The 22,500-nt window shown below is 41.7% G+C and overlaps 1 protein-coding gene and 1 long non-coding RNA gene across 5 annotated transcripts in view; one reads left to right on the top strand and one right to left on the bottom strand.

Annotated features, from left to right (window-relative positions):
* LOC147023556 (uncharacterized) overlaps positions 1 to 22,500 on the top strand; it is a 188,099-nt gene that overhangs the window by 119,280 nt on the left and 46,319 nt on the right. For 2 of the 4 annotated variants that reach the window (XR_015060283.1, XR_015060284.1), the window contains one exon: positions 19,299 to 20,368. The exons of the other annotated variants lie outside the window; for them this stretch is intronic. The gene's annotated coding sequence lies outside the window, so the exon portion shown is untranslated. Of the gene's footprint in view, positions 1 to 19,298; positions 20,369 to 22,500 lie in introns of those variants that run through there. 4 annotated transcript variants of the gene reach the window in all.
* The window catches only part of LOC147023558 (uncharacterized), a 51,634-nt gene continuing 48,052 nt past the window's right edge, over positions 18,919 to 22,500 (bottom strand). The window contains exon 2 of the long non-coding RNA XR_015060285.1: positions 18,919 to 19,139. This is a non-coding gene — a long non-coding RNA (uncharacterized LOC147023558). The remainder of the gene's footprint in view (positions 19,140 to 22,500) is intronic.

A 22,500-nucleotide genomic window follows, 5' to 3' on the forward strand; every position in this document is an offset into this window, starting at 1 on the left:
CTGATCTAGATCTAAATGCGTTTGTACATTAACTTTGTGTGGAACAAATTAATGGAGGTATCAACATGCTGACTCCCATGTCCCCTTCATTTCCTCTATCAGTCTTATTCTTATTTTCAAAAGGTTGAACAGAGAGGAGAGGACACCAAGAAGTTTTTATTTTTCTTTCTTATTTTTTAATGTAATAAATATAATTTTTTTGTTCATAGAAAAATGAAGAAAAGGGATTCATACTGGTATCATACATATTTCTTGTGTATTTGTGGCCCTGAAAGGGCCGTTTGGGTTTGACGAAGCTTTTCAGCTGAACCCGAGGAAATCCTCGTCAATGCTTTCCTCATCGAAGACAGCACGTAACTCCTTGTCTGAACTGGGGTAGGGCAAGTCCCTGTCGCTGTCCACATCACTGTCACCGTCATTTGCAGCCTCCTCCTCCTAACAAATGATGTTGTCCTCTGTGCCGTCCATGTTGTTGAAAATGCAGCATTTCAGAAATTCTCGCTTGATGATGTCCGACCGTATCTACTCCCACACCTTCAAGATCCAGCTGCAGATCATCTGAAGGTCGACCTTTCTCATCTTCCTGCTCTTGCTGTAGGTCTTCTCCCCACTCATTATCCAGTCAGACCAGCGGTGACGTAGCCCGTCCTTGAACGGCTTGTTGATAGACACATTGAGGGGCTGCAAGAAGGATGTCATCTCACCTGGGATGATGACGAGATCGGTATTGGTCTGACAGAGCAGCGCTTTGGTATCATCGGTCTTATGACAACTGAATCCATTCAGGACTAGCATGCTCCATCGTTGGGAGAGATTGCCATCCGACCTACTACTCCAGACAATGCGCACCCAGTCCTGAATCAGTCCCTCATCTATCAACCCTTTCTGTTGCACACAAATAATGACGCTGGCTGGAAACTTGTCTTTGGGCATTGTCTTCCTCTTCAACACGGCATACGTGAGAAGCTTGCCACTGTCTGTGGTGGAGGCAAGTATTACAATGAATTGGTCCTTCTCCTGACCAGTCGTGTTGATCGTCATATTGCACACAAGCGCTTATTCGAGGTGGGTGCTCCGTTATTAGGCTCTAGCTATTGTGAATGTTTCTTCTTTTGATGTGAGACCAGGCGTTATTCTTCTTCTTTTGTGTTTTATGGCATTTTCAGAGCCGCGAGACTCTATATACGCCACTCACCAAAACTCCGGGTGTCTTCGGGCAACTCCTATTGTCTCTGAGCATGGCTTTATTTAATTAGCGCATACGGTTAATATGACGCTGTACAAACTCTTAACCTGAACCGCTTTTCAAAATTTAAACGGTGGAATTGAGCTTAACAACAGTTCCAACTGCGAAAAAAAAAGTGTCCATTTGGAATGTAATTGAAACTAAGCATTGATCGTTTTTAAGACCGATTGTTTTTGTCTACACTCATGTATTAACCACACCCCCAACTTTCACCTTTTTTGCCAATAAAAAAATTGCAGTTTATACACCGGAAAATATGGTATCATGCTATATATCGTTTTTGGCCTATCTCTCAATGGTGAAGAATCATTTTAAAAATTAAATAATTCTCGTACACAGATCCGGATTTGGATCTTCACCAAGATCGAATCGATTAGTCCTTGCCACACACAATTTGTCCACCAAGTTTCATCCAAATCCGTGCACAACTTTTTGAGATATCGTGCCATATATTGTTTTTGGTCCCACCTATCAATGGTGAAGAATCACTTAAAAAATTATAGTAGTCAGATTCGGATCTTCACCAAAATCTAGAGTTGGGCCTTGTCACACACTGAACCTGTCCACAAAATTTCATCTGGATCTATCCATAACTTTTTAAAATATCCTGTGCAGAAACGACAAACAAACAGACAGACAAACGAACATACAGAAAGGGGGTAAAAACATAACCTTCTTCACCTTTGGTGGCAGAGGTAACTAGAGGGTTCCTAGAACACCTTACCCTGCACAGTCTTGAGAAAAATGGCATGGGAAGGCTCATTTCAACTCTAGCTTTGCTCTTCCGAGTACGATCTATAGTGTCTTTGTTCGTGAATTTTGAATAATAGGTGCGATGGAAACTATACAAAGGTGATGTGTGTGAAACAGAACAATCTCGAACTGAATCTTCTGCCAACTCTTCTCAGAGAAACGGACAATTTTAGAATAACCTTTGAGAAAAAGATGCATTTAAACAAACAGATCTTTTGCACGAAGTTATAGCTCTGTCGTTGCATTTACTAAGTGTTTTGTCTGAAACTCACGATTACTCCACTCTGAGTGTTTGGCAAATTTGATTGGTTTAGAGTTTATACAGTGTAAAATTTTGCCCAAGTACTGCAAAACTGAAGGTTTATGGAAATGCAAACAATGTGATTTGTGCCCTAGTGTTGAAATAATATTATAATTGAATTGAAATAAAATGTTGATGGACAGAGTAATATAATTGAATTGAAATAAAATAAAAGGTTTAAATGCTGTGGAAAAACACAATACACTGAATTTTGGAGAGAAAAAAAGAACAACAAAAATAACACTGAAATTTACCACCATGGACGGCACCCTCTTTTACACCACCTTATATTACACGTTAAACTAGTTATTGGTGTCTGGTGTTTGTGTCCTTTATGACATCCCTTAAAACAGTGTTTCCTGTTCGGAATGATTTTCATTTTTGTTTGACTGCCTGACATACAGAAAGTATCAAACAATTGCTTTACTGTGTTGTACGCATGTGTACTCGGAACAAGATGCCATACAATTTACCAAATACATAATTAAAGTACGACTAAACTGCAGGTTCGTGTCCTGATTCATTAAGTAGCTGCTCGATCATAGAAGTAGGCTGAGAGAAAGAGTGAAGCAATTGCTTAACCCTGCTTTGTGCTGCATGTGCGGGGTAATGATGGAAGGGAGGGGGTTGTGGGGGGGGGATGCCTTTGGGTTTTTCTTTTTATTTCATAAGTATGTGGTGGGGAAGAGTGAGGGTGGGTGTAAATTGTGAAAACTTAAACTCGAGAAAAGGGAAAGACAGGAAGGTGTTAGAGCAGAGAGTAGGTATGTGAGGTGGGTTTGGAAACAGGGGATGGAGTAGGAGTTTTAAACTGATGAATAAATAAAGAGGAGATGCGGTGAAGGGGAAGACATGGGACATATGCAGGTTGGCGGATATGGTAAAAATTCTGTCTTTTTGCTTGTATGATAAATAAATCGCCCTTTTTTTCTAGGAATCGAAGGCATTTGCTTAAGACGGGGCCAATAGTTACAGCAGAGTAATAAAATTACAATGCTCATAAAAATGGAAACGGAATTTCCTTCAGTGAAATTGGCATCTTTCTCATTTTCATCGCATTTCGTTAGAACATCAGATCTGTGTTAAATTTGATAAACTCCTTCATTGTGCGTGCATATATCTGTAAAAACTGTGATAACAAAGGTGCACAATGTTTTATCCAAATGGAATTTGTATTAATTTGTAATTGTATTTTACATCGTTGTATAATTTTAAACAATTGACCACACTGTTGTTTTGGTGATCGTTTCAACCTTTTCAACTCCGCCACTGAAGGTGAAGGAGATTATGTTTTCACCCATGATCATTAGTGCTGTAGTGGTCATCTTTGTTCTTTTCACTTCTTGCAAAACACCACATTAAAGGCTATCATTAGAGCTGCGGGAACATTAATGCTGCAGCTTTCAATCTGTGTAAAATGATCGATATGAAACTTCACCACATCATCGATCGATCAGGGTGAAATGATCGATATGAAACTTCACCAATTTATTGATCGATCAGGGTGAAATGATCAACATGAAGCTTCACCAAGCCATCAATCGATCTGGGTGAAATGATCGATATTAAACTTCGCTAATCATCGATTGATGAGGGTGAAATGATCGATATGAAACTTCACCGTGTCATCAATCGATCTGGGAAAATAATCAATATGAAACTTCACCAAGTCGATCGATTTGGGTGAAATGATCGATATGAAAGAGCACCATGTCATCGATCGATATGAAACTTCACCAAGTCGATCGATTTGGGTGAAATGATCGATATGAAAGAGCACCATGTCATCGATCGATCTGGGTGAAATAATCGATATTAAACTTCACCAAGTCGATCAATCCTGGTGAAATGATCGATATGAAACTTCACCATGTCATCGATCGATCTGGGTGAAATAATCGATATGAAACTTCACCAAGTCATCGATCGATCCAGGTGAAACGGTCGATACGAAACTTCACCAAGTCATCGATCGATCATAGTGAAATGATCGACATGAAGCTTCACCAAGTCACTGATCGATCAGAGTGAAATGATTGACATGAAGCTTCACCACATCATCGATCGATCCAGGTGAAATGCTCGATGTGAAACTTCACCATGTTATTGATCGATCTGGGTGAAGTAATCGATATGAAACTTCACCAAGTCGATCGATTTGGGTGAAATGATCGATATGAAAGAGCACCATGTCATCGATCGATCTGGGTGAAATAATCGATATGAAACTTCACCAAGTCATCGATCGATTTGGGTGAAATAATCGATATGAAACTTCACCAAGTCGATCGATCTGGGTGAAATAATCGATATGAAACTTCACCAAGTCATCGATCGATTTGGGTGAAATAAATTATATGAAACTTCACCAAGTCGATCGATCCTGGTGAAATGATCGATATGAAACTTCACCATGTCATCGATCGATCTGGGTGAAATGCTCGATGTGACACTTCACCATGTTATTGATCGATCAGGGTGAAATGATCAACATGAAGCTTCACAAAGCCATCAATCGATCTGGGTGAAATGATCGATATTAAACGTCACCAAGTCGATCGATCCTGGTGAAATTATCGATATGAAACTTCACCATGTCATCGATCGATCCGGGTGAAATGATGGATATGAAACTTCACCAAGTCACCGATCGATCAGAGTGAAATAATCGATATGAAACTTCACCAAGTCACTGATCGATCAGAGTGAAATGATTGACATGAAGCTTCACCAAGTCATCGATCGATCAGAGTGAAATAATCGATATGAAACTTCACCAAGTCACTGATCGATCAGAGTGAAATGATCGACATGAAGCTTCACCAAGTCATCGATCGATCAGAGTGAAATGATCGACATGAAGCTTCACTAAGCCATCCATAGATCTGGGTGAAACGACCAATATGAATCTTCACCAAGGGTAGTGGCTTGTGGATCCTCAGGTCCTGAGTTTGAGCCCTGTTGGCTGCTGAATTAACATCAGGGGATTGACTCAGCCTGTCATTGGACCTTTTGAGGTTAGTGAAATGAGCACCAGTATACTGGTAATAAGGGCACTGCACCAGTGGCATCGCTGTGGCCCGAACTAATGATGCAACCCGCAGGCCAAAAGGCAGCATATGAAGGGAACCTCTGAGATCATGGTTCTTCTTCTTCTTTGTTTGATGAAAGCACAGACATCTCCTTACTGATCCTCATGATGATTCATGGACTGGTATTTGTTTGTTGTGCTACTCTTACAGTTCTGGGCTGATTACATCCCGACTTGCTACAGAGGATCAGTGGGACCCAAATTAATGAAGAGGGGTGTTTTTTTATCTTTGCTTGTGGTCCTGGGGGGAGCAGAGGGAGGGGGTGGGCAGAGACGCAAATTCTCCATGCAAATGTGTATCGTGTATCGTGTATCGCCACCTCCAGGTGGGAGAGGGTATTACAACTCTCCACCATTTACAGTGCTGCATTCTTGCCCCCACGTTTTCCAGTGCAGTTAAGTGTTTTGAATTATACGCAGTAGATATGTTTTTACATCACGCACGTAACCTCGGTTATTTTTTTGTTTTGCGTCTACAGAGCTGTCAGTTGCCTATACACCGCCCAAATAAAGGTATACGTCATAAGAAAGTGTTGCATGCTTTGAACAAGATCGTCCGTCGAGTGGGTACTCTGCTAGTAATAATAATACAGCATCACCCGTTCCCTACCGGAGCGATAAGAGGAGTCAATACCCAATAATCTCCCCAATACCCGAAAGGGTTCGTGGTTAAACCACTCGCACTCTTCCCTGTTTACTGGCTGAAATCGCAACCCATTCTCACCTGGGGGATTATTTTGTGCTCATGACCTGACCTTGGGTACACCGAGGCACCGCAGTTAACCTGCTGTGGAAAATGAGGAACGAGTGCTCTAAACACCGCCCACTGGGGGTTAAACAGTTTTAAGTGCATATTGACAGTTGTTGGTGGGTAGTGTTGGGTGAGTGTGATGGCTACCAATCCATGGGTCTCTGTTGCGGTTTGAATCTTCTGTTTGTGGGTTCGTTTTTCTGACGTCACAGGCGAACCACGTCACGTTTACCAAACCACGTCATCGGTTCCATGAAATATGTTTTAAATGTTTTATTTTTGAGAATATTTAAATTATCTCATTGATCCTTAGGATGGTATCCCTTTGGTAAAATACAATCGATGCAACTTTGAGGAAGTTGAAGTAAAATAAAATAAAATTCCAGTTTCCTGACAAAATACCAGCCCATCAATCAAGCCTGCACAACAGTTGCCAACCTACAGTTGTTGCTCTCTCTTCTTAAATGCTGAGTATGAAACAAGTGAGCAGCACATGTCCTAAATAGAAAGACTTTTTGTCTTTCATGATAATTCGTTGTTTTACCAAGTCTGCTACACCTTGTTCATCTCGTACAGCAAAGTCACTTTGGTGTTGTAGTAGCAGGTTGTAGACCTTTGCAGTCTGCTCCTCATCAAACTCTGGTCTTGTTCACAATTTTGCACAGTGGTCTTCAATCGTTCATGAAGGATAGCACTCAGGTATGTTCTTTCCACATCAACCTCCTCGACATACAATAGCTTGAGCTCCACGTCAAACCCATCAATATTGATATCTGCAAGAGATGACAGCAACTCTACCTGCATCTTGGATGGCAACCACACATCTGCAGCTCCTGGATTAAAGATCGGCCGGTACCGCCACCCCATCACGAACGTGGACAACACAAAGGAAGCAGTCAGCGACGCCTGCTGGTCTGCACTGCTGTTGCCTTTGCCGGTCACCATTGTGCCTGCATGCCGCTTGCCATCATCTGGCCGAGGAACACTTGCAATGTGGTCATGCTGACCTGTTGTCAGCCATCAATAGGACGGTTGTTGCACCAACGATCACTTGTGTTGTGGCGGCACCAACAGAATGTGACCACTTGTTATTTTTTTTAACCTCCCCTACCCCCAAATTCCGTCTTCAACATTGAAGGACCATGTGCAGTCAACTTGTGGCCCAGACGGGGGCTGAAGAGCACTGTTGCAGTCGACTTGCTGCCCGGAGAGGGCCGAAGAGCATTCCCCACTTTTCAATTTCATTTTTTGCAGATCCTGGACCAGAGTCGGATGTGGATAGTGCAAAGTGCTTGAGCCCACCTGGATATGTGTTTAGATATAGTGATTGGATTTATAAATGTTGAAGGAAAGTTGACTTCGTCGTATGAATGAGTGGAGTAAATTGAAACAACACATTAGATTTTATTATTATTTTTGGGGACACGTATGAAATTTCCTTGTACAAACAAAATGTCACACTCGGGGATCCGTAGGTAAGCTGTACTAGGGGGACCAACACCTGTAGGGTACATACGAGTGATAGCAGACTCCGAACGAGTGTTGCAGTTATGGAAAAGGCCCTCATGCATTCAATGAAAAGTACGATTCTCCCCGGACAGATATTTCTATACTTTGTACTTGGGTAGATTTCCTACTCATTGTTTAGAGGGAATTTTGGAGGGAGATGCAATTGTGAGTTTTGCATGCTCATTCCTGGAGTAATGCTTCCTGACTTTCCAACTATTCGTCCCACAATCAATCCATCTTTCAATCCCTCTTTAATCCCAATGTCTACAATCCATCTTTTGACGCTTCTTTCACTCCAGCTTCCCATCTATCGCGGTCCCTCGCCATGTTTGCTTTCAAACCCTGTATCTCCCATGGAAACTTTGCTTCACCTGAATACGCTCTGTCATTCCTCCATCTCAAACCCCTCCCCTTGTCCTTTCGCCTCAAAAGTCCCACTGTACACCACCCCTTCAAACCTTCCCTCCCTCCTTTTCATTCCATATCCAAACCATCCCTCCACCAAGAGATCATCTATTATCAACTTGCAAATTCAGCCCGGCACTTCGCTGATGGGGGGTGTGAAGGAGAGGGGGTTGGAGGGAGAGAGAGAGAGAGAGAGAGAGAGAGAGAGAGAGAGAGAGAGAGAGAGAGAGAGAGAGAGAGAGAGAGAGAGAGAGAGAGAGAGAGAGAGAGAGAGAGAGAGAGAGAGAGAGAGAGAGAGAGAGAGAGAGAGAGAGAGAGAGAGAGAGAGAGAGAGAGAGAGAGAGAGAGAGAGAGAGAGAGAGAGAGAGAGAGAGAGAGAGAGAGAGAGAGAGATATGGGAGGCAGAGAGGAATGAGGGAAGGGAGGGGCAGGGAGAGGAGGGAGGGGAAGCAAGGAGTGGGTGAAGAAGGAGAAGCTAGGAAGGGGAGAAGAGTGAGGAAGGGGGTGGAGGTGGGGAGAGCAATGCCCCAATAAATGTTGCTATACACTGCGGAAGGGAGGGGTGCAAGAGAGAGAGAGAGAGGGGGAGACAGACAAAGAGCATCAGAGGTGTGGGAGGAGAGCACTGCATTTACCAAAAGCATGGAGTGAAAACATGGAAGTACCGCTCACGTACGACCTAATGATCCCATCGAGCATGAACATCGAAAACAAAGTATTGTCACCAGATATCGTACCGAGGTACAAAAACGGAGAAGACGGCATTGCTACGTGACGTGATAATACCAGTGATTTTGGACTAAACTATGCAGAAATCAAGAAAATGACCAAATACCAAGACCTCAAGAATGAAATGAAAAGATCCTGGAAGCAGAAAAATGCCAAAGTTGTATCAGTGATAGTTGGAGCTTTGGGAATGATAAAAAAAAAACTCACAGAGATGTTAAAAACCATCCCTGGGAAAATTATGACAAACGAACTACAGTTGGAATCTGTCTGGGGCTCAGCGACGATCCTGAAGAGAGCCCTCGGCGCAAAACTGAGAACAGAAAATTTCACAGCTTGGTCCTTGAATCGTGACCCCTCACTGAAATGAAGGTGGATGCTTTGAAGCCACCCTGGGAGGACTCCATTTCACATTCTGAAACCTGCACATGTAGATACCAATCAACAACAACACACACACACACACACACACACACACACACACACACACACACACACACACACACACACACACACACACACACACACACACACACACACACACACCTGGCAGGTCTCGGTTTCACCTCCTGAAACCCACCCAAGTATGGAGATAGCAGACAACAGCAACCCAAGTGCCACTGCAGTAATATTGTTAATATATGTACACACACACATAAAGTAAATAATAACGACAAACACAAAGATTTACCTTGAAATAGCGTTCTTTGAAAGAGGATTTAAACTGGGTGGTTAGCGAAATTAAATTCAAAAATGTACCAAGCTACAGACACAAAATGTCTATCTATACTCGATATATATATATATATATATATATGCTTGCATGACGTGGTGAAGCGGTGTGGCATGTCAGGTTTTGTCGCGTTGTATGTACAACATTTGTGTATTGGCTGCTTACCTGGATCATCGTGTCCTCTTTGTACCATCCCATTTTTTCGACATATATTAATGTTTTGTCCTGTGTGGTGTTGTCGATTGTTTCATTCATTATACTTACCTATTTGCCTTTTGCATACGAGGAGGGTCCAGTCACCACCATGTTTGTTTTAATGCTCAATATGTGGGTTCTGCCCTGTTCATATTCATGGCCAGATTGCCCATAATGACATGCAATAGCTGAGTGTCCTACTCTACCCAATTGCATTGCTCTTTTGTGTTCTTCCAATCACAATCTCAAATTCCATCCAGTCTCACCGTTGTATGATTTACTACAGTCCTTGCAGATGGTGCCATCTACCACAACGGATTTATCGCCAATTGTAATTCATCCTTTAATTTAGTCATAAACATACGAATGGTGTGCTGTGGTTTGTATGCAACACCATTCTGTGCACCATACAATATTTAGCAAATTATATGTGAGACGTCTGGGTGATATGGTATATACACATTTCCCAGACATGTCCAATTCCTTGCATTTTGCCACTTTTCGTTTTTCACTAAAGCCAGGGAGAAAGCTTCTTTTGTAACTATTTTCTTACAATATTTCCTCTACTCATTCTCTTTGGTTGCAAAATTCCTGTATGGCGATATCATCCACACATGAAATGTTAGTGTATGAACAACAATATGCTTATGGCAACTAAGATTATGTTAAGATGGTTGGGATTATCCATTGCTCATGAAAAAAGACACAGCTGTACTGAGCACTACTCTACCCATTTCGAACAAAGCAGGAAATGTCAGACGTAGCCTACGATGACTTTTCATTTGTGATCCATGAAACTCACCATGTCTAGATATTCCAAATGCAACATGCTGCGGCCATTTTACATCCAATTTACAAGTCATTTACAGCCACATGCGAAAGCATGCGAATTTTGAGCATTAGGACAATGCTACACCGTCATCGTCATTGGTTTTCTCTTTACTGTATCACAGTTGGCATGATTTGGTGTAATACGGATGTACATGAGCAGTTATGCTAACATTTTCAATTACATATTGGTCTGGGCTCGGCAATGCCTGCAATGGTGGATAACCTGGTTATGGAGGAATTTGAGTGCAAATATTTCGAGAATGACGACAATTGGCTGCCATGATATTGGAACAGATATTTAGATGATACATTTGCCATTGTTCATCTGGATAAGGTTGGACACCTTCATGAACAACTTTGACAAGCTTCACATTTGTAAAAGAATTCAAGAAAGAGAAAATTGCCCTTTTTAGATATCGAGGTTCACCAGCAACCTGGTGGATCTTTGGGAAAGTCTGTCGACACAAAAACGAACAACACTAATAAACGAATAGATTTCAATTTGCGTCATCGTACATATCTTAAAGCCTCGATTACATTTCTCACCTGAAATTGGCTGAAGCAATGCATCCTCTCTCACATAATCAATTGCTCCCAGCTGCAACTCAGTTTGTATTTCTGAAACGAAAATTTTCCCAGCATTTGTGGCATGTGTCATTGTTGTTTTGGAATCAATGTTGAGCCAGAAAAGGTGAGGACCTTGTTTCTGTGTGGGTCATTTTGACTAGGTGGGCATTTTTTGGCAATATACAGGAAGCTTTAAGCAATTTCCATCTGATGGAATGTCAGTGTTTTGTTTATTGGCCAGAAGCGTGTTTGTATGAAGGTAGTTGCGTGCAACGTCTCATACATGCTTCTTTTTCAATGGCAATTAAAATCTGCTTTCCAAGCCTTGACCGGTCACACTGTGCATGTGCCATGATGGTTAAGGAGCATGTTGAACCTTGGTCGACAACTGAGTTCTATAAATATGAACCACACAGGGGGAAGAGCACTTTTGCCATGATCATGATTCACTGCACTCATACTCGTTTCTACTTTATGGAAATTTAATGTGGATTATAAGACTCCCCCAGATGTTTAAATTTCAAAAGTATACGTCCAAGTACCTGGTAGTATTGTATGATAATGAGGAATACAGTGCTGAATAGAAAATTCCCATGCCTCCACAGTTAGTCTGTCTTCGACTACAATCAACAAGCAGCATTTCCCTTCTCACCATTTTCAATGTGAAAGTATGGCTCATTGAATAACGCAGCCATCATTGAATCCAAAAACTGAAACAGGAAGGTAAATTTGGTATCAAGGCATCCTTCATGAAAATGTCCCGTGGAGATGTCTTTCCATTGCTGTCCTCTTTTGTCTTCCTGTGTCCATCATCGTGAGTACCTGGAAGCAGCAAGTAGAGCCCAGTAGACATGAAGTCGCATAATTGAATGGGGGCGATATTTTTTTTTTCCGATGATGCTCAATCATAGAAGCCCAAGCAACAACTGAAAGTAAGTAAATGATTAAACACGTATTGGCAATTCAAGTTTCCCCAATTCAAATTGGCTCTGGAAAGTGTCTTAAAATTATTGAGCGGACTGTATACATAATGTATATAAATTGATAAATTGATCAAATGTCACTTGAATGATGACAGGCCTTATGATCCCCTCTTGTGTCGAGGTTTTTTTTTTTTTTTCTTTTGCCTGGATTACCAAAAAAGAGTTTCAAAAAAAAAAAATTAATTCTTATTCTACCAAATTTGTTCTCGCACTAATTTATGCAACGTCAATGCATAAAAATGTTACATCTATCCCTGGTTTCCCATATACACGGGCCTTTTTTTTTTTCTTACTGTCATTACAAAATCTGTGAGGAACAGATGTTCTCTTCCTCAGGCGAGCTTTGGGCTGAGGGAAGGGGTTGCGGTGAGTTGTGCTAAGAGAAAAAGGGTGAGGCTTCGACAACAAGGCCCTGTAGTCAAATTTGGTTCAACGCATGCCAACATTTGATGAAGAGAATAAAGGTTGGGAAGGGTTAGCAGAAAATATGAAGGTGTGGCAGCAATTATGGGGACATTGTGCAGCACATTGTGTGATGGCTGGACTGCAGTAGGGGATGTGAGCAGTGGAGGGGAGAACCGTCCAGTGGAGAAAGAATTTATCATGCAAAGTCTTTTTGCATTTGCCACGAGGGAGGCAGGCATCTTCAAAGAGCAGATGATGCTGCCAGGCTCACATCAATGTCAGCTTGATATGGCTTTTAGATTCCCTGTCATAGTGACCCAGCTTCTATGGGGCCTTCATTCCCATTCATTTAACCACATTTGTTTTTGAACTTCGGCGTATGGTGCTGCCATTGCAGTGTTTCGCTGGACCACTTACACACTGGGGGGTGGGTTGGGAGGAGCGGTTTACGGATGTGGCTGGCATTAGAAAAGGCGTGGCTTTATGGACAGTTGGTTATGAGGAAAGAAGTGGAATTTTACCTGGCTTAGGGAGAATTCGAGGTTTTGTAACACGTGGTGAAAATAAATTGACTTCAGTTATCTTGTGGCAAACACCACTGCAAGTGTTCTATGTTGCCACACAGCTGAATAGCCACGTTTAAATAGGCTTGGCTACAGCATCCCTCACTGTTAATTACACATTATATTTTATCTCGACTGTGCCACATGTCTTTAATCTGAGCACACACAATAAACACTTCTCTGGGCGCTTTGGTAAATGGCCGTGATGAAGAAAGCGGCAAAAGCGACTGGACACTTTTGAAAGTGTTGACAAATCCTCACATCACAGTCATGATATATACAGTGAGCTTTGAATGTACAGGTTTTATTTACTCTGTAAATGTCTTCATATGATGCCTGGAGACTGAATAGCAGCCTAATCCACATTCCTGGGCCCCATTAGAGAGTTCCCCGAAACAGCAGCTAACGGTGACTGCCTTGGCAAAACTGATAACTTGAAGTTTCCCATTGCTCGAAATTGCTCCGGGTTACTTTAGCCGTGTAACGTTCAACTTTAGTGCTGAATTATTTAACCCCATGCACGTTGGTCACTTAAAAGCAAAAAAAAAAAAATAGAAAAGAAAACACTTTCAGGAAAAAAGATTGAAAGACGCAACAAAATTCTATAAAATAATAAAAAGAAGAATCACAACACGACCAGAATGAGAACGAAAAAATATGCATAGCTCCTCCTGTAGACACAGCAAAATTATTTAGTATTTTCGTTTCAATGAATTAAATGTAACGCATTTTTTCCAAGCAAGTTCAATTGTGTCAATAAAAATGCGAAAATGTCGGGGTTGCTGGAAAGTTCCGAGATTCAACTTTGTCGTATTTGAAAGCCACAAGTTGTCCATTTCATAAGTCGGCTTCAATAATTAATGATTAAAATTAATAATATTCCCTTAAATTCCTGAGGAATCATCATCATCACCAGGATGAGACAAACAATTCACCAACAATGCACAAATGCAATTGTGCAAGAGGTAGAAGGAGGAAAATGGATCTTATCTCCTGTCATAGATAGTCCAGTCATGAATGGATTATCTATGGCAGGAGATTAAATCATGGGGCTGACATGATAGTCGTAGACCAAAAAGGTGGGTCCCAACCAGGCAAGGCAATGGACAGTGTTATGCTCCACACATATATGGAGAATATAGAGTAAGGCCATGGAACTGCCTGAAAGACTAATATGATCAACGGTATTAACACACCACGTTAAAAAACAATTCAAAACTTGCAACAAAAAAGTAACCTCAAATATCAAAGTTAATGAACTTTGTTTGTTAAAAGAAAAAGTTAAATTGATGGTGGCAAAATTGGACAGGGAGAGGCAACACCATGACGAGGATAGAAAGATGGTGGAGGAAAGGGGGATGCGAATACAAGAAGGACCCCCAAGAAGATTCCCCAAAGAAGAGGGCCGATAAATTGAGATCGAACTTCAGCACTGCTTAACTCCACAGTTTTCAGATTTATATAATAAGATAAACAAAAATCAATCCGTTTGTTTTTGAGACAAAGCACACATTGGAGTCACATACTGCACACATATGGAGAAAAATTGCAGATACAGCAACCGACCATTTATCACATCACCACATCGTTGCCAAGAAGAGACCAGGCAGGGAGGCATTAGAAAGGCGGCTGAGGGGATGAATATGGATTAGGCAGGTGGTAATGTGAGTAAGATGAACTGCTGTGCATCCGTGAACAGGGCAAAATCTGCTGGTGCTGATAGGGGCAGCCATGGAAATAAATACCCCTCATTAGCCGAAGGTAATCAGCCCTGCTTTCACAGCTGCCCCATTGTTTGTGTTGAAACATCAAGCTCTCGCTGACACTGGCCTCAATGACCTTAACAATTAGCTGAAGTTCAAAGACGTTTCCAGCTCAGACGTCGCACTGAGTGGGCAGTGGGCGACAGAGATAATCGTGCATACTAAAATGCTTTTAATTAATTTTTCCGCATTAAAAATGCAAATGAGTTTTTGAGGCTTTGTTGTTTAAGGTTTTTTTTCTTTCTTCTTTTCCTGAAAGAAATAGTCTTTTCTCAGTGGAAACATGCAGAGAGAGAGGGGTTGACTAGTTGAAAACGGCAAGCTGTCTGGCTGTTAATGTGCTGCATTAAGATTTCTATCTCTGGTGGCCCACTCGTATCCCCTAATCAGCCACACAGATCCAGAGATTGCCACGAAGCTCCTGAGTTCACTAAATTTGGCCTACTCAGAGAGGTGGAAGGAGATCATGGAGGGCCTTGACTTCACGCACTCCAGTCGCAGAGCTTGGGCCTTGTTGAGGCAGCTTGGTGGTGTACAGGAGACTCCATGACGGCAAGTCGTTGTCACTGCCGATGCGATCACCTCACAGCTGCTGGAGACCAGCAAGTCGACGATGGACAAAGAAACACAATCGGAGGTCAAAAAAATACTCTGCAAACATTTTCATTCATTCCCAGCACAATCTCACATGGCTGCTCCATACTCTACCGGGGAGGTTGAGGAGGCTCTTGCAGTTACTAAGAGCCACAAAACTGCTGGTGCTGACAGAACACGACGCAAATTATTCAAGAATCTCGGGAAACAAGGACAAAAATGTCTTGCATTGCTTTTCACTGCTGTCCACAAGATAGGGAAAAATTCCACCTCTCTGGCGACAACTAATGGTCACTGCTTTATTTAAGGGGAACCCAAACGCTCAGACCACTTTGACGCTAATCTATCTCTTGATACTCTACAAAATAGATATGATGTGTCTTTTTCCAATTTCCAATCTAAATAGTCGGCAATTTTGCGATTAAAAGTCGAAATCATCTTCTTCTTCTGCATGCTCAGCTGGGACGTCGCACCAGAAAGTCAACCGCCATATCCGTACTGTTTTTCCGGGTTACATCGTGGTATGATTTAACTCGAATGGAGAATAATTTTCGATTTTACACAAATATGCCGCGTCGATGTGTCCTTGGTGCTTGTAGTAATACTAATTAAGATGGTTTCATGCTACATGAATGGCCGAAAGACCCTAAGTTTGCCAGAAATTAGACAAGGTTTGTCTAAAATATCAGTGTGGATCAAATGTTCGCAACAAAATGTTCGTTTTTGTGCTCGGAACATTTTACAGAGCACTGTTATGAAACAACAGAGATGGCTATATCTTATGGTTATTGGCCACGATTGAGAGGATGCTACCCCCTCGATTAAGTGGAAGAAGCAGTCGTCATTCTAAACTGTAACAACATCTCTCCTGAGCTACCGGCACATGTACACGGGTAATTTGAGTTGTGAATCAAACATCCGTTACCATTATTCGGCATTTACCACAAGAGCACCTGAAAATATCTATCTATGATCAACACAATTTTCTGCATCATCAATTTATAGTGGAGAGAAAGTATGTATGGATGTATCATCTACTCCTGATTTGACCTGGGACGCTAAAAAATTCAGGGTCCCCCATCAACCATCACCCACACAATACCCACAACCACCCCCACACCCCCTCTCCACAATCCCCATCAACCATCATCCACACAATCCCCACAACCACCCCGCACTTGCCCTCCCCCTGAGCACCACTCCCGCCTCCACTGAGGAAGAACATTGACATGATACAGCACATACACGGCACAACACAGCGCAGATACGACACGGTACTGACATGATACAGCATGAGCACAGACACAAATGGCGTCTGGGGAAAGTATGAAACAGGACGATCCCATAACATACAAGGCACCTGGTCTGCAGCGTGGAACAAAGCACTCGTTGCCCGTTTTGTTTGTGGTGTCCGAGTGAGCCTGGTAGTCTGTGCCATGTCCGTGCTGTGCCGTGTGTGTCCGTGCTGTGTTGTGCCCTGTCTGCGCTGTATCGTGTCCATGCTGTGTTTCTGCTGGAGTAGTATTACTTATTGATCAATTAATCCCTTAGAAACCGTCCATTGAACGAAACACAAAGCCTACCAATCTGTCATGAATATGCGACCAGCATTTTCATCTTCATTTACACTTCTGCCATTTTCGTCTGATTCGCTCGCGTAAGGCTCAAAACGAGACGTCTCCATAATTCCCCCGAAAGCGTTTCCATCACTAATTTTGTCTCCAATAGTTTCTTTAAAATCCCACTGATCAGTTTCAACATACTGAGAACCTTCAGAGTTGCTAATGACGGTGGAATCAGTAACAGAATCTGAGCTCGAAATTCACTGTTTCTCGATCTAAAGCCGCCATTTGGATCAAGGTTCACTGTTTCCCTAAAGAGAGACTGGAATTCAGAATCTGCACCCAGCTTACATGACCATCGAGATGGACCCAAAAACGATGATGAGCAGTCAATGCTCTGATGAGCTGGAGGTTTAAACAGCAGTGGATGACGAGGGAAAGCTTGAACAACAAGCCTTGTCTCCAAACCATGTCATATGCCAATGATAAATCAATGAAGGCCACAGTGGCGTTGGAAAACCGCCTCCCTTATGGCTCTGTCTTGGCACTGGCATTGTTTATTTAATGTATACATTTCTAACCTTTCTGAGAAGGAGTCAAAAAAGTACATATATGCTGATGATATTGCTTTGGCTACACAAGATCAATTCCTATGGAATGTCAGTGAAACTCTTACTTGTGACGACCACAATCAATGGCTATTTTCCAATGATGGAGGCTCAATCCGAACCCGACTAAAACAGATGTTGCGGCTTTCCATTTGGATAATAAATCTGCCAGTGCAGAATTCGATATTCCTTTCTGTGGAAAGTGGCTCCTTCACAAGCTCTATCCCATGTACTTCGGAGCCGAGTCAGTGACTCGAGTCACAAAATTTTGCAACTTGTGACTTGACTCGGATTTGGCAAAATTGACTTTGGACTTTGTGTTTGGTGACTTGCATCTTGTATTCGACTTGCATGCAACTTTAGTTTATAATAACTTGTTGACAATGTTTGGAAAATAATCGTTGAATAAACATCAAATTAAAACAGGATTTAAAACGAGAAGGGCACTTGGTAGAGTGCATATCTCTGCCACGTAATGTCTGATCCACGAGAACATATCAGGCCCAATACATTTTTATCTTGCCAAAACGAAGTTTTTTGCAAGATATGTTCGTCAGCTTGTATGTTTTTTTTTTTTTTGTCCGTAATCACGTATCGATCACTCTGCAGAGCACAGTTATCATTGGAAATTTTTGTAACTTCGCATATCAGAGGCCTATAGAGGTCCCTTTCAGCGCATAATATTTTCAAGGTCAAGGTCAAAGGTCAAGGTCACTTTGTCGCAAATCAGGGGAGTCGACGAAACCCTTATTTTTTTGAGTAATTTTGATCGGATCGTCTTCAAACTTCATGGGAATATAGTTCATGGTCTGGCGCTCAGCTGATTAATTTTTGGTGGCGATCGGTCTTGACCTTCATGGTTAGCGCCTGAGGTCAAACATTTGACCCCAAGGTCAAATTTTCAAGTTTTAGGAACCATATCGTGTAGTACCTCAAATTGAACACCTCGATGAGTGCTTTCTAGATATGTCAAGCTTGAGACATTATGACGTCATTTGGGGACGTTATGAGGCAAACGCATATTTTTCATGGTTACTCTGTAGAACGATTCTCATCGGAATCTCTCGTAGGCAGATATTCCTCAAGGAGTCGCTCCTGGTGGATAGCAGCTCTGTTCACCTCAGTGTGACCTTAAAGAAGTCACACGTTGTCACCTTTTGGCAAGATACGGGTAACCCTGCGGGTGACATTGGTTTTATTTAAATATCATGCTATACGGTACTGTATCGTTTTTAGCCCTCTCTCTCTCAATGGTGAAGAATCACTTAAAAAAATTATAGTAGTCGGTTCTGGATCCGGATCTTCACCAAAATAATTTATAAAAACAACAAAAACAAACAAACAAATTTTTTTATTTCATTAATGACAAACTTTTTTTGCATTTTCTTCCCTGGATCTTGTGTCGATGGGTTGGTGTGGTGCTCGCGCAGGCATGATGTTCCTGAATGGCCTCCACCTGTGTTGGATTTCCTTGTTTCCTTGTTCTTCCTTGTCACACACACAACTTGTCCACCAAGTTCCATCTGAATCCGTCCACAGCTTTTTGAGATATCCTGTACACAAACAGACAGACAAACAGGCAGAAAGGTGTGAAAACATAACCTCCTTCACCTTCGGTGGTGGAGGTAACAATAAATGTTAAATGATTTTCAGTGGTGGGCATGCACATTTTGGTCAATGATGACATATACCCTGTATGTGTACCTGTGCAGCGCGCCAGCACTAACAGGTCACAGCTGCCGCGTCACATATTGTTCGCCCGTAAGGTTAAAGGAAGTGTCCACTCTTCAAGCAGCACACCACGACCAAGCGGCAAGTACCAGTCTCACCAACATTGCTATGTATGAAACAATTTTATTCAAACCATGACCATTCATACCAGGAGAAACTTGGCCCCTGATCGGAAACCCCGTGCACGTCCTGACCCAATAAAATTATTTTGTGATGATTTAATGATGTCAGGTGCCTTGGATTATTTCAACTTCGACAATAATTGTAAATTATACAATGACTTGTCTTTTTAAAAGAACAACGTAAAAAGTATGCTATCTTAAAAGGCAATAATTTAAGTTAATTATTATTATTTCATATGCAGCTTGTAGCTTCTGATTGCTGATCATTGCTGGTAGCAAGGCTGTGCTGCTGATGCAGTGCATTCATGTTTTTAGTAAGCTGGTACTAATTTTGCCAACCTCAGAAGGATGACAGGCTGAGACAACCTACCTGGTGTTATTTAACAGCATGACAGGGGCTCAAACTCAACACCCTAAGATTTTAAAACAGCCACCTCAACCTTTATGCCAACACCAGGCTTATATTGAAGTTAATAAGTTATATTTTTTTTCTTTTTAACGTATGTAATAAATATACAAGTACATTATTAAAATCTGCTTTCCCACTCTACATTTAATGCTTTGTTTATATGTGTCAACCATTTAAACATAAGCTGAGGCGACTGACTAGTCTCATGGACATATGCTCAAGTCGGTGCACTCGATATGAGGAGTAAATTTGACATTTATTTATTTTTGCTGGGAACAAATCAAAAAAATGTTCCCTGCATGAAATTGACAAATAAAAACTTGAGCTAAACTTGCTTTTCAGAACATACATTACAATAAATGAAGCACTGTGTATTAATTCCTTGATAGCTTGTACTCCAAGGTTTATAAATAAATATTGGACTTGACACAAGTTGAAGTAATACTAAGGTGATTTGAGACTTGACTCGAGACTTGCCCTCAAAGACTTGGGACTTAACTTGAGATTTGCCATCAGACTTGAGACTTGGCTCAAGTGACATGTTTATATCTCTGCTTATGAGTGACTTTTTACAGAAGCCTTGCCGTCCACCATCATCTTGAAAGAACGAGAGATAAGGTATGCGCTCGTATAGCCCTGGTGCGAAATTTTCTGCGACTTCATGGGGCGCCGGAGCAAGAACACTAAGGACGGCTGCAAGAGACCTACTGTGCTCCTGTATAGGCTTGCAACACTCGTACCAAACTCTGACATCCCCAATTGAACAGTGCGTTCTGACTTGTTTCAGAAACTTTGAAGTTGACACATATCGACTGGCTCCCAATCTTGTCGCACATTGAAACCCTGAAGATTCGGTGACATATCCAGACCAAACGTCTTTTGGACCAATTCAACAAGAATCCAAAGATACCTTTATATCAGGACCTTAAATCCTCCTAGGACAAGATTGAAGTCCCAAACGTCTATCTGTGTGAGTAGTATTCTGTCCAGTCTCGATTGTACACGACAATAGCTGAGTGCTTGGAATAACTCGACGGTCCACAACAAGCACCTTGTTTCTGACCCTTCCGTAGAGCCTGAAGGCTTTAACTTTTCCCGCAAAGTTGTTATCTCATGGAAGATGTGTACAAAAAACTTTGCAATGGAAGATGAGGCGAACACCCAAATGTGGTTGTGGACATCCAGTTCAAACCATGACCCATATTATATCTGAATGTCCTATCCATTCCTTCCCTTCAGGCCTGGCTTACTTTCACAGGCTCACACCTGATGTGGTGATGTGGATTTCAAATCTTGATACAAGCCTCCAAAAAACGTTGCCAATCCAATGCCATATGGAAGAAGAAGAAGCCACACTTCAGAGAAGCAACACGGGGCACAATCTCCCACAAACAGCTTGACACTTGTCCGATTGAAACATTCACACACATCATTTTCCACAAAGCCTGGTACCATATGCTGAAATTTTCAAACACCTCTTTTTTGGCAGCATTCACTATGCCACTTGGCAAGGGGGACGCTCTCGTTTGTGAAACTTGGGCAACCAGAGGCTTTTCGTCTATAATGGATAGTGTAAAGTGCATTTTACAGTCCAACTTTACAACACCAATTCGGCAGGAAACAAAGATGAGTGGAAAGTGTTGTCGGAATGAGTCATGTTTGGTGAAATCAAAAGGCTTTTGGACCAATTCAACCAATGTGGGTTTGAAATATTTGTGTGCATAATAAATGTGTGCCCATGTGACTATCAAGGCAATGCAAAACTCTTTCTTATGCTCTGAATACATTTTAACAAATGGAATAACTTACTCAATCCAAATGTGTGACAAGTTCACAGACTCCACCGATGTTCAAGGTAAATACCTTTTTATAGTAGTTCTCTTTGTGTTCCATTGCGTTACGGTTATACATGTTGCAGGACTTGAATGCGATGGATTTGTTTCATTTTTTTCATGGACTCCTCTGTTTGAGATGAGATTGATATTGATGATGGTCTCTCTCTCTCTCTCCTCACTCTCACTCTCACTCTCACTCTCCCTCGCTCTCACACATTAGTTTTAAAAGGTAACACAGGAAAATACAAAGAAACCCAGATGTGGGAAGAAGCCACTCCAGCCCATCATGCCTGTGCCATATCCGCATCCCTGAAACTCAATTTAAATGAAATAATAAAGTGTTGGGGGAGGTTGAGGTGAAGAGGTTATAAATGTGAAGAGGGAAGGGAATTGACACCTTAATGTGCAGTACACTGTGTTAAGAGACAAGCACATTCTTATTTGACTATATTTGGCCTGATTCAGATCATGATTGTCATGGCTTGAGTCAAGTGTAATAAAAAATACGGTCGTCGTTTCCATGCAATACCTAAACGTTATCCAGGTCGGACAATTTACTGGCTGGATGTTGCACTATTCCTTGGGGATTTCACTCTCATGATCATCTTTTGTGAACGCTCTCATCTGAATGATGGTTTACCAGGGCTAAATTTGGAAATTAAATAGAATTGTCTATTTTTAACCCTTGTACCAATAAAAAACAATTGCAAATGAAAATTTCAGATTAATGAGTGGCATTGAAACTGTAGTTTAAATTCGTACATTATTTAGCATAACTGGATGATTATGATGCAAGGCATAAACATGTTACACAAAA

Source organism: Eptatretus burgeri, chromosome 7 (assembly GCF_056783735.1).
Source record: "Eptatretus burgeri isolate ZD-2024b chromosome 7, Ebu_testis_v1, whole genome shotgun sequence".
Classification (NCBI taxonomy): domain Eukaryota; kingdom Metazoa; phylum Chordata; class Myxini; order Myxiniformes; family Myxinidae; genus Eptatretus; species Eptatretus burgeri.